The sequence below is a fragment of the Pleurodeles waltl genome, chromosome 10 (genome assembly GCF_031143425.1).
Source record: "Pleurodeles waltl isolate 20211129_DDA chromosome 10, aPleWal1.hap1.20221129, whole genome shotgun sequence".
Taxonomy (NCBI): Eukaryota; Metazoa; Chordata; class Amphibia; order Caudata; family Salamandridae; genus Pleurodeles; species Pleurodeles waltl.
Window position 1 is genome coordinate 953,795,950 of NC_090449.1, and position 16,708 is coordinate 953,812,657.

The following is a 16,708-nucleotide window of genomic DNA, read 5'->3' on the forward strand; positions in this document are numbered from 1 at the left end:
CGCCTACTCTTAGGCCCATATTTATACTTTTTGAGCGCCGCATTTGTGTAGTTTTTTAACACATAATCGGCACAAACTTACAAAATACAATTATATTTTGTAAGTTTGCGCCGCTTTTGCGTCAAAAAAGAAATCTCCCCTTAAATGTTTTCATAGTTATTCTATTAAGTTATCAATGTTTAAATATGTCTAGACTTTTTAAACATTGCAGTTAAGTTGTGACACCTTTTTAAAAAAATTAATAAATGTTTTTCTGCTTAAAACAAAGCACTGTTATCTGCATAGCGTTTCTGTTGACAGAGCCACCCCCCAGGATCACTTGAGTGCCCCCCAGTTTGAAGACCCCTGCTCTAGAGTTGTAGGCATCATTGACAATCGTTATCCAATCTATGTCTTATTCAAGGAATTAACCTCTTCATGCTACCTGTTTATTGGGTTAAAAAGTTGGTTTTCTCTTCCATTCTCAACTGAAAATAGCAGTTTATTAGTGAACTCAAATGCAAACAGCAGACACGCACTAATTACATCTCACCTGGACTTTAGAAATGCTGTACTGGCAGGAATGTCTCAATCTTCCACTGTCCTTTTCATAACACTTTTTACCCTCGTCAAACAAGTTGCTCTCATCAAAGAAGAAATGTTACCAAATCTCGCTGATCCTGGGTGACCGATGCTGTGTTACCTTTGAGCTGTGTATCTAATGTAAAGTTAGCTGGCTCGAAAATTAAGCTAATTGCCTGAAAGGAGAGAGCACATGCACTTTGGCACTGGTGAGCCTGCTTAATAATGCTGCAGGACAACAGGGATTTAAACGCAGAAACTGCCTGTAACTGGGCATCAAAACATTCGATATTTTTTTCTAAGGCAATGCAGCTGCCTATTGCACTATCTAACATGACAACTCAGAACCCAATCTAAACCAACCTCTCTTCTTCTAGGAAACTACTAAACATGCTTCTTTCCCAAGTCACCTAGACTGATTGACCCTCCAAAGATCTCAAGAGCCCCGTTAACGTGTCCTGTCCTTGCTTTGTTAATTGTATTCTAATTCTTATAACTCATTAATGATCTTTGCAAAGTGTAATGCTACCTCTGAGGTGTAGGTGAGCACGTATCACCTCTTCTCTTTTGCTGAGTCTGAAGCTGGGAAAGCTGCATACCATTTACAGTATCATGGACTAAACCTAGGTTACTGGTTCTAAAATATTTCCTGTTCACCCTGACCTCTTCTGTTGCACACATTTTCATCAACTATTACTGCTGTAGTCAGCTCAACTTTAACAGTTAGTACTGGCACACGCATGCCTAATATTTTGCTTCCAGTCTTTTTTTTAGGCCAAATCTAAGGAACTTAAGGGTGAGATAACAGTGCTTCAGGCCACAATATTAGCTTCAATGTGCTGTATAAATGATACTGACATTTTTCACACTAATTGCGTTTAACTGAACAATACCTAGCTTGCACCCAGGATCGAACAGTGCCGTAGTACAGCAATATTTATTGACCAATTTTTACTGTCATTTGTTTCACTAATTTTTCATCTCTATGCTATTTGCTGCCAGAATACTTCTGAACTGAAGTGTCCAGTCCCTCTTCTCTCCATTACCAGATGTGCCAACCCTTCATTTCCCCCTTGTTAGGCTTTCCCATTCCTCATATTTTAAACACCGAAGCCCTCGTCCGATTCACTTCTGCGTTGCCTCTTTATGTTTGAACTTTTTACAGACAGTTCTGTGTCTCGTAGTAATACAGTGTTTTAGCAAATTATATTAATATTAATGCAAATATTTTAACCTCTACATTTCATTTTTTGAGATTAGCACTAGAGGATCAGGTTAAAATCCCAAATAATGAAAATGAAGGAAGGAATGAAAAAAGAACATTAATTCAATTTGTTGGTGGACTTAGGACCTGATTTATGCCAAAGTGGCGCAGTGCGGTGCTGCACTAAAAATAGCAGCGCCGCGCCACTTTTGAAATGCAGGGATGTGCCGTATTTATGGGAATACGGCACACCCTGCATTTCCCCCTGCGCCGCTGCTGAATTAAGCTGCCTGTGCCAACGCAGGCATCCTTGCACCATAGTATGCTGAGGGGATAGATTGTTAAAGTGCAGGAAGGAGTTCCTTCCTGCACATAAACAATCTATAATGGTGATTTGGCACTTCTATGTGTGCTGCAAAATGCAGCACACAAAGAAGTACCAAAGTGTCATTTTGGAATGACTGTGTATGTACAGGAAGGGAGACCGTCCTGCACATAAACAATTGTCCATGGAATTTTGCCTCTTCTATGTGTGCCGCAGAATGCCCAAAGGCCATGCGCGGTGGGGGTTGGATTACCATATATAAAAAAAAATGACTTTACGTTGAAAGAAATATAGAAATTCAAAGAAAAAAAAAAGGTTACAGGGACATTATAGTTACGAAATAGAAATAGAAAAAAAAAACATAGAAATTCACTTAAAAACAACAAAGGACATAGGGACTAACTATAACATCCCTGTAACCGTTGTTTTTTTTAAGTGAATATATCTATATATTACCTACAGGCGGTCACCAGTATGTAGTTACAGGACCTAGTTTCCACAGAAAAAGTTTTTTTGACTTGCCTATGTCTTTTGCACCATTTGATGAATCTTCACAAAATGTTCCAAAAAAAGTGCTCAGTAAAAATAGAAACAGCAAATGTGGGAGACTGCGCCCTAAGGTAACTATAAGTTGTGCACTCACCATGCACTAATTACCCCAGATAATACATCACTCATGAAATCTTCTGTGACATCATTGATAGTATCAGTGTAACATTTTTCATAAAATTATTCATGAGAAAACTGTGCATGGCGGGGGCATGAGTTATAGCTACCTGAAATAGGTCTGGCCAGAGTTCGCCGAGTTCCACTGTGTGGGACTCTGCAAAGTGACCAAAAAACTCTGCCGCACTATGCGGAGTTCCGCAAGCAGAGGAGTGCAGTAGATCATGCCATTCGCTCAGATTTTTAGCGCTGGGTGTTTGTCCCGTGCTGAAAAATAAGTGTGAACGGTACTACGCGCTGAGCAAAAATTGCACTGCTCCTTTTCTGCCACTCGAGTACATCTTCTACTTGAGCGGCACCTTCCTCAACAGGAACAGAAGGTTCCTCAACACAAGCAGTAGCGACCATCCGCAACTGCCTGCATTGAGAAACCTCACTGGTAGACAGTCTGAGTGAGATTTTCCTCACTCTCCAACTTAACATTGGCGGGCACAAAAGAGAAAAAAAACTCCGCTCTGCAGAGTTTTTCGGAACTCACTACTCTAAGCAAAGCGCCGAGTGGGAAAAAAGTCAAAAAACTCCATGAGCGTAGCTCCATGTCCACTCCTAACCAGAATAGCTCTATCTATAACAAGTGGATTTCTGTGTATTTGTGCATTCAAAATGTGATCCTAACTATAACGTCTCTGTCACCTTTGTTTTTTTAGTGAATATATACATAGTCAAGGTACCTACATGGGGATCTGGATATAGAACATCTATACTTACCTTTCAAAATTTTGGATTCAATATTTTGTCCTCAATATTTGATTCCCTCAACATTCCAGATCCGATTTTCAGGGTGCACTCCATGAAAGGTGTAGCAGCTTCACATGTGACAAACAGAAATGTGATTTATTGATAGTTTGTCAAACGACACTGCAAAAAGACATAAACCAAAAGAAATAAAGCCTTCAAATATTGATCATTCAAAGGAAAACAAACATTTAGGTAAATGACTGGACAAAGCTTGTTTATGAAAGAAGGGAAGTTAACATGGACAACAAATTGCCAGGGGTATCAGAATTGATGTGAGCCATCATTCGGTTTGACAGGTTTAATCTCTTGTCCCACCCACAGCATCTAATATGCTGCTGAGGGGCTAGGGACATGGCAAGGAGTGAAAACAATAGCAAGTAAACAGAGCTCTCCAGATCCATATACTTTGTCTTGCTGTTGCTGCTTTCATGATCCATGAGAACAAAAGCACCAATGCCAGTGTAAGAGGAACCAAATGGTGAGGTGTATATGCACTGTTAGCCTTATTGACGACCAGGAAAGTGAAGCATTTTGATACTGAGAATGGGGAGTTTTAAAGAATGAGGCCCTATAGAGAGATGTTTAGTATAAGAGTTAGGTTGGCAAATTTTGGAACAAATGTTCTATGGGCTAAGCCATACACCATTACTGTCAAACAACATTTGTTTCCTAGTGACTCAAATTGTGAATAGTTATACCCTGCAAATGGAGGCAATGCCAATATCTGATGCAATATCAGAGCAGGGTTTCTTCACACCTGTCTAAATAGGATCTTGTAGGAAAATGGGTTACTGGCTGAGGGGGCAAAACACTTCTCAAGCAGCAAACACAGTTCTTCTCAGGGTGAAGTAACAAGCAAACTCTAAATTAACCATTGCTCAACGCTCGCGTATCTTGTCACAGAATAGCCAGGATTAGCTCATAGGCAATGTGTAAAGTATTTGTACATCACTTTAAACAGTAACACAGTGAATAACACCACAAAAGGAGCCTATCGCAGCATTAGAAAAATAGAGTGATTTATAATATATGAAGTAAGATCTGAATGACTAAAATACAGTTAGTAAAATTGGAGATACAGATTTTTTTTTGTTGAGAAAATAGCCCCAAGAGGTGTAAATCAGCAACTGTGGTTATCTAGTTACGCTGGACCTGGACAAAGTCACCAGTTCAGACTGACCACGATGGAGAGCGGGCCAGCTACAGGGACCCAGTTAGGCCTGCTGAACAGAGTACCTTAAATCCTGACTTGTGGAGCATTGCATGGATCCCTGTTGAAGATGCATTGCGCAGCCAAAGCGATCCATAGGTTCCTGGATGCAACAATGTTGTGGGGTGAGGTCCTGTTGCATCGCTGTTGAGGATCCCATTGACTAGGGGTTTTTGATGCAAAGTATGGAGTCGGGGATGTGTCACACAGTCGGGGCGATGTGTCGCTTCAAAGGAGCTGTGAGGAGGGGATACAGAGGGGGTCATTCTGACCCTGGCGGCCGGTGACCGCCAGGGTCACCGACCACGGGAGCACCGCCAACAGGCTGGCGGTGCTCCCAAGGGCATTCTGACCGTGGCGGTTCAGCCACGGCCAGAAAGGGTAAACCGGCGGTCTCCCGCTGGTTTACCACTGCCCTACAGAATCCTCCATGGCGGCCGAGCGCGCTCCGCCGCCATGGGGATTCTGACACCCCCTACCGCCATCCTGTTCCTGGCGGGTCTCCCGCCAGGAACAGGATGGCGGTAGGGGGTGCCGCGGGGCCCCTGGGGGCCCCTGCAGTGCCCATGCCAATGGCATGGGCACTGCAGGGGCCCCCGTAAGAGGGCCCCACAAAGTATTTCAGTGTCTGCAAAGCAGACACTGAAATACGCGACGGGTGTAACTGCACCCGTCGCACCTTCCCACTACGCCGGCTCCATTCGGAGCCGGCGTCCTCGTGGGAAGGTAGATTTGGCCTGGGCTGGCGGGCGGCCTTTTGGCGGCCGCCCGCCAGCCCAGGGCAAATCTCAAAATACCCTCAGCGGTCTTGTGACCGCGGAGCGGTATTTTAACGGGGGAACATTGGCGGGCGGCCTCCGCCGCCCGCCAATGTTAGAATCACCCCCAGAGTCCTACATCATTGTTGAAGCTGCAATTTACAAGAGATGTGAGGGCCTCAACTGCGGAGATGTCACGCAGTGGCAGATTTGAAGGTGATACAGGCTGTAGCAATGGCAATGCAAGTCTTTGCAATGAGCCCAAACCATGCAGCAGAGGAGATGCGTCAGTTCTGCTCTGGGTGCCACACATCAAATGAGATGCATTGATTCAACAGGGGCTGACAAAAGCACCTTCAGCCCACACTTAACGGTCCAGGACTAGAATGGCACCACTTGGCGGGGTAAACTCACAGAAGACCGAGTCTAGACGCAGATGTAAAGTTCTTAGAGGCCATCCAACTAGCCCTTGAAGTCACTCAGGGTTCTGGGTTTAAAACATGTAGGCCCAGTCCTTCTCACCCAGGCAAATGGGCAGCAGGCCAGCAGGGCAGCACAGCAAAGCGGGAGTCCATCAGAGTACAGTCCAGCAGAGTGGCAGTCCTTCAGCAGCACAGCAGTCCTTCTTCCTAGCAGAGAATCCACAGGTCTAGAAGTGTACTGAAGTGTTGGTGCCTAAGGCCCAGTATTTATACCCACTTTTACCTTTGAAGTGAGGGAGAAGTTTCTAGAGGTTTCTCTATGAAGTCCCCAAACATCTTGCCTTCCCTGGTTTCATACTAACTAAAGGAGGTATGCAGCCCTTTGTGTGGAGGCAGGGAATAACCCATTCAGTTGTAAGAGGGGCTGTGCCTGGTTTTCCCTCCCATCCTGCCAGTCATGGTCCATCCAGGCACACCTAAGCTCCTTCTTGTGTGTGACAGTCTAGGAGGAATACAAAAATCCCATCCATCAGCTACACCCAGTCATGTTACCAGAGACAGGCTACAGCATTAAATGGATAAGGCAGAAAAATGCCAATTTTCTAAAAGTGGCATTTTCAGAATGGCAATTTAAAATCCGACTTAACCACAGGTTAAGATTTTAAACTGTGATTCCAGAGCCACCAAACCTGAACTGCTTATCTCTTCTGATTCGGAAATGACACTTCTAAAATGAAATAAAGCAACTCCAGTTTATATTCGATGGGAGAGATAGGCCTTGCAGTAGTAAAAAACAAATTTTAGGGTTTTTCACTGCCAGGATATGAAAAACTTAGAAGCACATGCCCAACATTTTAAGTACATTGCACCCTGCCCTCTGGACTGTGCAGGATCTACCCTAGGGTTGACATATGTATTAATAAGGAAGGTGTGGGCTGGTAAGATGTTTATTTTGCCAGGTGAAAAGGGCAGCTTAAAACTGCACATACAATCAATTAATCAATCATAATTTAAAGAGCACAACTACTCACCTGTAAGGGCCTCAAGGTGCTGAGGGGGTTGGTCTTCTGTACTTCATTTGAAGAGCCAGGTCTTAAGGTCATTCCTGAATTGAGGCAACAATGGTGACTGCCTGAGGTGACGAGGCAAGGTGTTCCAGCTCTTTGCCGCGAGGTAGGTGAAGTATCTTCATCTGGACGAGGTCTTCCTTATGCGGGGTACAGTGGCTAGTGCCTGTTGAGTGGAGCGGAGAGGTCTGACGGGCAAATAAAAGGTGATGCAATGTTTGCGTTAGGTGGTTCCTAGGTCATGGAGAGCCTTTTATGTATAGACAAGGAGTTTAAAGTTGATCCTTTTCTCGATGGGAAGCCAGGGGAGGTCTCTTAGGTGTCTGGTGATGTGTTCGTGGCGGGGGTTGCCCAAGATGAGTCTGGTAGAGGCATTTTGGATGTGCTGTATTATCTTCAGGTTCTTCTGGGTGGTGCCGGCATAAAGGGCATTTCCATTGTCTAGTCTGCTGGTGACCAGGGAATGGGTTACGGTTTTGCAGCAGTGGTTTGGGATCCATTTGAAGATCCTCCGGAGAAGTCAGAGTGTGTGGAAAACAGGAGGATGCGACTGAGTTGACTGGGCAGATCATGGTGAGTGATGAATCCAGGGTAAAGCAGAGGTTGCGTACGTCGTTTGTGTTGGGGGGATAGGGTGCCAAGAGTATCAGGCCACCAGGAGTCATCCCAGGTTGATGGGGAGGGTCCCAGGATGAGGATCTCATTTTTGTCAGAGTTAGGCATCAGGCATATTTCCTTCATCCAGGCAAGAAAGGCTTCATCCCATTGTGGAAATTCTTCTTGGCAGTTGTGGGGTTTTTGGTCAGTGAGATGATCAGGTCTGTGTCATCATCATAGGAGACAATGTTCAGTCCGTGGTTCTTGACAATAGGTGTGAGTGGTGTCATGTAAATGTTAAAGAGTGTGGGGATCAGGGAGCAGCCCTGTGGAACTCCGCACCTGTTCTCTATAGGTTCTCACAGGTAAGGCGGGAGTCTGTCTCTCTGTGTTCTCCCGGTCAGGAAGGAGCATATCCATTGTAGGGCCTTTCCGTGGGTGTCAGCTGAGTGGAGCCTGGAGCAGAGGGTGCTATGCATAAACGTGTTGAAGGTGGCCAATAGGTCCAGTAGGTTATGGGCTGCTGTTTGGCTACGGTCAAGGAGCAAGTGGACATCATCTGTGGTGGCAAGGAGGGCGGTCTCCATCCTGTGGTTGCTTGTGAAACCTGATTGGGAGATGTCCAAGATGTTGTTGCCCTCAATGTTTTTGCAGAGCCGTGAGCTGATGACCTTTTTGATGACCTTGGCTGGAAAAGGCAGCAGAGAGGTGGGGCGGCAGTTCTTGAGGTTCATACAGACTATTCAATGGCAGGCCTGAGGATGGCACAACCAGTGCTGTAGGCCCTCTAGTATCATTTAATTATCAAGCCCAAGTACATGTAGTACACTTTACTGGGAACTTATAAGTACATCAAATATGCCAATTGGGGATAAGACAATACTACCATACTTGGAGGAGACAGGATAAGCATTCTATCACTTGTTATGAGTGGTAAAGTGGGCAAGGTCCTAATGCCACCAAAAATGAGACCAAGAAAAATGGAGGAGGAAGGCAAAACGTTTGAGGGAAGACCAACCTGAGGCTGAAAGGTCTAACAGCCTTACTCAAATGCTTTTATAAAATCATGGTGCCCCATCTGCCGTTTGGGTTGTTCTCCACAATTTACTCTATCCCAAAATGGCAACAGAAGGGAGAGATTCACTCATCAGTACAAATAATCCCTGTCTCATATTTTATTGGTATTCCCTGTTCTACTGATGGAACGTAAGACCATGCTGAGGCAAATCTTTTATTAACATGCCATAAGGTCCTGTCACCATGCTCTACAATTCTGCATGAAAGGAGTCTCCCCTCAAGTGACTGTATCTTTTATAAAGTTCATGTTAAGCAATAAACTGCTGATAAACTTGGGGCAGAGCAACATTTGAACATTATAAACCCTAAATCTGCAACTACACTTTCTCTTTTCAGAAGGCCTCCCTATGATTTTGAACTTTTTATTGGCTTCACTTTATTATCTGTTTTTGAACGTTTGGTGTTTTTAACTCCTTTATTTTTATCCTTATTAGAAAAAGTCTGTAATATCTGAATATTTAATTATTGTGCTGCTCCTAAAATATTTATGATTTTAATTATTGGAAATAAAATCACTTATGCTGACAGGTGTTACAGATCTGAACACACATTGATGTTTGCTACTCAACTTTTCAATAATGAAATGTGCCGGCTGCTACAAAATAGTTCCAAACAAGGGTCTGAAACAATCATTAAAGCTAACCTCAAAGAATATATAAAAGCTAAAATAAATGAATGCAATAAGATCTAGACTCATGTTATCAAACGTTTTGTTCAAAAGATACTTGAGAAAAAAAAAACAGGCTTTGTGCCAAGTGCCTCTCAAATGAGCATTGAAGCAATGACCAGGAGAGTGACACAGAAAGTCTTTACACTCACAAAAAGTGTTCTGTGACTCATTTTAAATTACAATTAGGGGTATTGTGAAAGAGGTATACATGTGAGTTGCAATGGCAAGTATTATTGGTTTGTGACCATAAATATAGTGACACTCAACGAGATACCGAGTGTTGGGGTGGCATCTGATTTGAACAGGAGAAGCTGTCACATTGGGATAGCATACCCTTTGTTAATCATGGTGGTGGCAAGGGGAAGGCAGATAGTGATTCCAGGGAGTATTACTTGCTCCTCCTAAATGGAATATTTCTTCAAAAACAGCAACTGTCCGTTTAATGTAAATAGGCTGCATTATTTTCTTGCAAAATGTTTTCCATTTTGAAATGTGAACACATGGATGGAGGGGTACTGTCACTTAACCTCTTCGCTGCCAGGCCTTATCCCCCTCAGGTGCCAAGCCTTTTTTTGGCTATTTTGGGCAGGGCGCGTTTAGGCCCTCATAACGTTTTGTCCACATAAGCTACCCGCGCCAAATTTGCGTCCTTTTTTTCCAACATCCTAGGGATTCTAGAGGTACCCAGACCATGTGGGTTCCGCTGAAGGAGACCAAGAAATTAGCCAAAATACAGTGAGAATTTCGTTTTTTTTAAAAAGAATGGGGAAAAAGGGCTGCAGAAGAAGGCTTTTGGTTTTTTCCCTGAAATTGGCATCAACAAAGGGTTTGCAGTGCCAAAATCACCAGCTTCCCAGCTTTCAGGAACAGGCAGATTTGAATCAGAAAACCCAATTGTTCAACACAATTTTGGCATTTTACTGTGACATACCCCATTTTTACGATTTTCTGTGCTTTCAGTCTCCTTCCAGTCAGTGACAGAAATGGGTGAGAAACCAATGCTGGATGCCAGAAACCTAAACATTTCTGAAAAGTAGACAAAATAATTCTGAAAGTAGCAATGGGTAAGTTGTGTAGATCCTAGAGGGTTTCCTACAGAAAATAACAACTGAAATAAAAAAATATTGAAAGTGAGGTTAAAAAACAGCCATTTTTCTCTGCGTTTTACTCTATAACTTTTTCCTGCAATGTCAGATTTTTAAAAGCAATATACCGTTATGTCTGCTGGACTCTTCTGGTTGTGGGGATATATAGGGCTTGTAGGTTCATCAAGAACTCTAAGTACCCAGAGCCAATAAATGAACTGCACCTTGCTGTGGGTTTTCATTCTATACCGGGTATACAACAATTTATTTGCTGAAATATAAAGAGTGAAAAATAGGTATCAAGAAAACCTTTGTAGTTCAAAAATGGGCACAGGATAAGGTGTTGAGGAGCAGTGGTTATTTGCACATCTCTGAATTCTGAGGTGCCCATACTAGCATGTGAATTACAGGGCATTTCTCAAATAGACGTCTTTTTTACACACTGTCTTATATTTTGAAGGAAAAAATGTAGAGAAAGACAAGGGGCAATAACACTTGTTTTGCTATTCTATGTTCCCCTAAGTCTCCCGATAAAAAATGGCACCTCACTTGTGTGGGTAGGCCTAGCGCCCACAACAGGAAATGCCTCAAAACACAACTTGGATACATCACATTTTCCCAAAGAAAACAAAGGTGTTTTTTGCAAAGTGCCTACCTGTGGATTTTGCCCTCTAGCTCAGCTGGCACCAAGGGAAACCTACCAAACCTGTGCATTTTTGAAAACTAGAGACCTTGGGAAATCCAAGACGGGGTAACTTGTGGGACTCTCACCAGGTTCTGCTACCCAGAATCCTTTGCAAACCTCAAAATTTGGCTAAAAAAACACTTTTTCCTCACATTTCGGAGACAGAAAGTTCTGGAATCTGAGAGGAGCCACAAATATCCTTCCACCCAGCGTTCCCTCATGTCTCCCAATAAAAATTATACCTCCCTTGTGTGAGTAGGCCTAGTGCCCGCGACAGGAAATGCCCCAAAACACAAAGTGGACACATCACATTTTCTCAAAGAAAACAGAGGTATTTTGCAAAGTGCCTACCTGTGGATTTTGGCCTCTAGCTCAGCAGGCACCTAGGGAAACCTACCAAACCTGTGCATTTTTGAATTTGGCTAAAAAAAACACTTTTTCCTCACATTTCGGAGACAGAAAGTTCTGGAATCTGAGAGGAGCCCCAAATATCCTTCCACCCAGCATTCCCCCAAGTCTCCCGATAAAGGGCCTAGTGCCCGTGACAGGAAATGCCCCAAAACACTATCTGGAGACATCAAAATTATCAAATAGAAAACTACCTGTTTTTGCGGGGGCACCTGCATTTTTGGTCCTGGGCTCAGCAGCCATCAAGGGAAACCTACTGAACTCAGACATTTCTGAAAACTAGACACCCGAGGGAGTCAAGGGAGGTGTGACTTGCGTGGATCCCCCAATGTTTTCTTACCCGAATCCTCAGCAAACCTCAAATTTAGCAAAAAAATCACATTTTCCCCACATTTCTATGTGGGATCACCTCACCGGGACAAATGTCCTACAACCCAACGTTCCCCGCAGTCTCCTGGTAAAAATGATACCTCACTTGTGTAGGTGGGCCAAGTGTTTGTGACAGGGAAGAGCCAAAAACACGTCGAAATTGAGGTTGGAACCAAAGTGGGTGCAAAAGGGCAGTTTGAAAAAAAACATTTTTAGGCTGACAAGTGCAGCAGAAATTTTATCGGTATAGATGAGACAATGCTGGGTGGTAGGAATTTTGTGGATTCCTGCAGATTCCGGAAGGTTCCATCACAAAAATGTGTGCCTTCCAGCAAAGTTGCAGGTTTGCAGGGCATTGTGGGTAAGGAAATGGTGCGGGTTGCATGTGAAGCACACCACCCTGGAATCAACTGGATGTTTAGTTTTCAGTTGTGTCTAGGTCTTGTGGATTTTTCTACATGGCAGCGTCCCAAAGTAAAAAAAAGTGCAGCCCTCACCATTCCAAGTGGGATGATTTTGAGAGTTACCAAGCTCTCATGGCCCAAATGTAAAACAAAAAACAAAAATAATCAAATGTTGTGAGAAGGTAGCCTCTTTCTAGCCTTGTTACCCCCACTTTTGGCCTGTTTGTGAGTGTATGTCAGGGTGTTTGTCACTGTTTTCACTGTCTCACTGGGATCCTGATAGCCAGGCCTCAGTGCTCATAGTGAAAACACTATGTTTTCAGTATGTTTGTTATGTGTCACTGGGATCCTGCTGGTCAGGACCCCAGTGCTCATAGGTTTGTGGCCTATATGTATGTGTCACTGGGACCCTGTCACACAGGGCCCCAGTGCTCATAGGTGTGCATGTATATGTTCCCTGTGTGGTGCCTAACTGTCTCACTGAGGCTCTGCTAACCAGAACCTCAGTGGTTATGCTCTCTCATTACTTTTAAATTGTCACTAACAGGCTAGTGACCAATTTTACCAATTTACATTGGCTTACTGGAACACCCTTATAATTCCCTAGTATATGGTACTGAGGTACCCAGGGTATTGGGGTTCCAGGAGATCCCTATGGGCTGCAGCATTTCTTTTGCCACCCATAGGGAGCTCTGACAATTCTTACACAGGCCTGCCACTGCAGCCTGAGTGAAATAACGTCCACGTTATTTCACAGCCATTTTACACTGCACTTAAGTAACTTATAAGTCACCTATATGTCTAACCTTTACCTGGTAAAGGTTAGGTGCAAAGTTACTTAGTGTGAGGGCACCCTGGCACTAGCCAAGGTGCCCCCACATTGTTCAGAGCCAATTCCCTGAACTTTGTGAGTGCGGGGACACCATTACACGCGTGCACTACATATAGGTCACTACCTATATGTAGCTTCACAATGGTAACTCCGAATATGGCCATGTAACATGTCTATGATCATGGAATTGCCCCCTCTATGCCATCCTGGCATTGTTGGTACAATTCCATGATCCCAGTGGTCTGTAGCACAGACCCTGGTACTGCCAAACTGCCCTTCCTGGGGTTTCACTGCAGCTGCTGCTGCTGCCAACCCCTCAGACAGGCATCTGCCCTCCTGGGGTCCAGCCAGGCCTGGCCCAGGATGGCAGAACAAAGGACTTCCTCTGAGAGAGGGTGTGACACCCTCTCCCTTTGGAAAATGGTGTGAAGGCAGGGGAGGAGTAGCCTCCCCCAGCCTCTGGAAATGCTTTCTTGGGCACAGATGTGCCCAATTCTGCATAAGCCAGTCTACACCGGTTCAGGGACCCCTTAGCCCCTGCTCTGGCGCGAAACTGGACAAAGGAAAGGGGAGTGACCACTCCCCTGACCTGCACCTCCCCTGGGAGGTGTCCAGAGCTCCTCCAGTGTGCTCCAGACCTCTGCCATCTTGGAAACAGAGGTGCTGCTGGCACACTGGACTGCTCTGAGTGGCCAGTGCCACCAGGTGACGTCAGAGACTCCTGCTGATAGGTTCCTTCAGGTGTTAGTAGCCTATCCTCTCTCCTAGGTAGCCAAACCCTCTTTTCTGGCTATTTAGGGTCTCTGTCTCTGGGGAAACTTTAGATAACGAATGCAAGAGCTCATCCGAGTTCCTCTGCATCTCTCTCTTCACCTTCTGATAAGGAATCAACTGCTGACCGCGCTGGAAGCCTGCAAACCTGCAACATAGTAGCAAAGACGACTACTGCAACTCTGTAACGCTGATCCTGCCGCCTTCTCGACTGTTTTCCTGCTTGTGCATGCTGTGGGGGTAGCCTGCCTCCTCTCTGCACCAGAAGCTCCGAAGAAATCTCCCGTGGGTCGACGGAATCTTCCCCCTGCAACCGCAGGCACCAAAAAGCTGCATTACCGGTCCCTTGGGTCTCCTCTCAGCACGACGAGCGAGGTCCCTCGAATCCAGCGACTCTGTCCATGTGACCCCCACAGTCCAGTGACTCTTCAGCCCAAGTTTGGTGGAGGTAAGTCCTTGCCTCACCTCGCTGGGCTGCATTGCTGGGAACCGCAACTTTGCAGCTACTCCGGCCCTTGTGCACTTCCGGCGGAAATCCTTTGTGCACAGCCAAGCCTGGGTCCACGGCACTCTAACCTGCATTGCACGACTTTCTAAGTTGGTCTCCGGCGACGTGGGACTCCTTTGTGCAACTTCAGCGAGCACCGTTTCACCCATCCTCGTAGTGCCTGTTTCTGGCACTTCTCCGGGTGCTACCTGCTTCAGTGAGGGCTCTTTGTCTTGCTCGACGTCCCCTCTCTCTTCAGGTCTAATTTGCGACCTCCTGGTCCCTCCTGGGCCCCAGCAGCGTCCAAAAACGCCAAACGCACGATTTGCAGCTAGCAAGGCTTGTTGGCGTTCTTTCGGCGGGAAAATACTTCTGCACGACTCTCCACGGTGAGAGAGATCCGTCCACCAAAGGGGAAGTCTCTAGCCCTTTCCGTTCCTGCAGAAACCGCAGCTTCTTCTGTCCAGTAGAAGCTTCTTTGCACCCACAGCTGGCATTTCCTGGGCATCTGCCCATCTCCGACTTGCTTATGACTTTTGGACTTGGTCCCCTTGTTCCACAGGTACCCTAGATTGGAAATCCACAGTTGTTGCATTGCTGGTTTGTGTCTTTCCTGCATTATTCCTCTAACACGACTATTTTGTCCTTAGGGGAACTTTAGTGCACTTTGCACTCACTTTTCAGGGTCTTGGGGAGGGTTATTTTGCTAACTCTCACTATTTTCTAATAGTCCCAGCGACCCTCTACAAGGTCACATAGGTTTGGGGTCCATTCGTGGTTCGCATTCCACTTTTGGAGTATATGGTTTGTGTTGCCCCTATCCCTATGTTTCCCCATTGCATCCTATTGTAACTATACATTGTTTGCACTGTTTTCTAAGACTATACTGCATATTTTTGCTATTGTGTATATATATCTTGTGTATATTTCCTATCCTCTCACTGAGGGTACACTCTAAGATACTTTGGCATATTGTCATAAAAATAAAGTACCTTTATTTTTAGTATAACTGTGTATTGTGTTTTCTTATGATATTGTGCATATGACACTAAGTGGTACTGTAGTAGCTTCACACGTCTCCTAGTTCAGCCTAAGCTGCTCTGCTAAGCTACCATTATCTATCAGCCTAAGCTGCTAGACACCCTATAGACTAATAAGGGATAACTGGGCCTGGTGCAAGGTGCAAGTACCCCTTGGTACTCACTACAAGCCAGTCCAGCCTCCTACAAATGTCCTCCTGCTTGCCATGGGATAAGCTGTTTTAGTGTGTGTGGGAGAGCTGAAAGACTGTTAGCCCCTTCAGTTCGGGTGGGGGCATAACCAGGCCCATACTGGTTGGTAGCCACCATCCCACTATTTTCTTTTCTTTTTTTTATTCCCTGGCATCTAGTAGATTTTCTGTCCCCCCGGGGTGTGGATCGGGGGGTAATTGCCCAATGTGCCCACTGGTGGGCACAACAACTTTGGCCCTATTTATTTGGGGTGGGGGTATAGCCATACCCCCAACCTCTTACTTTGAAAAAAAAATCTTCCCAGGTCTCTGGTGGGCTTTCTGCCCCCCCTTGGGGACAGATGGGCCTTCCACAAATAGGCCAATCTGCCCCCAAGGGGGACAGTTATGGCCAACAGTAATGTGCTCCTTGCCCAAGGGGCTGCCCCCCCAAACAAAACACACACATGCACACACACCAATCCATGGTTTCTAGAGGTTTCTGCCCCCTTTTGGGGCGGATTGGCCTAACAAAAATAGGCTGATCTGCCCCCAAGGGGGGCAGAAATGACCTAAATACAATTTGCCCCCCAGGGAAGCGACCCTTGTCTAAGGGGTTGCTCCCCATACATAAAAACATGAAGTAAATAAAAAAAATATGTATATATCCCTGGTGTCTAGAGGTTTCTGCACCCCCTGGGGGCAGATTTGCTTAATTATATTAGGCCGATCTGCCTCCAGGGGAGGCAGAAAAGGCCTAAAAATATGTTTCCCCCCCAGGGAAGTGGCCCTTGCCAAAGGGGCCACTCCACTTATGCGTTAGTATAAAAGAAATAAAAATTCCCTGGTGTCTTATGGTTTCTGCCCCCAGAGGGGGCAGAAATGGCCTAAAAATAATTTTGCCCCCTGGGAGCATCCCTTGCCTAAGGGTCGCTCCCCAAACATAAAAAAAAAAAAAAAAAACCATAAAAATAATTATCCCTGGTGTCTAGTGCTTTTTGCCCCACCCCCCGGGGCCAGATCAGCCTAATAATATTAGGCTGATCTGTTCCCCGGGGGGGGGCAGAAATGGCCTAAAAATCATTTGCCCCCCTGGTGAGCG

The 16,708-nt window shown here is 45.2% G+C and overlaps 1 protein-coding gene across 2 annotated transcripts in view; it reads left to right on the forward strand.

The window, feature by feature from the left end:
- Positions 1–16,708, forward strand: part of MALRD1 (MAM and LDL receptor class A domain containing 1) — a 2,469,603-nt gene that overhangs the window by 93,892 nt on the left and 2,359,003 nt on the right. The window lies entirely within an intron of this gene.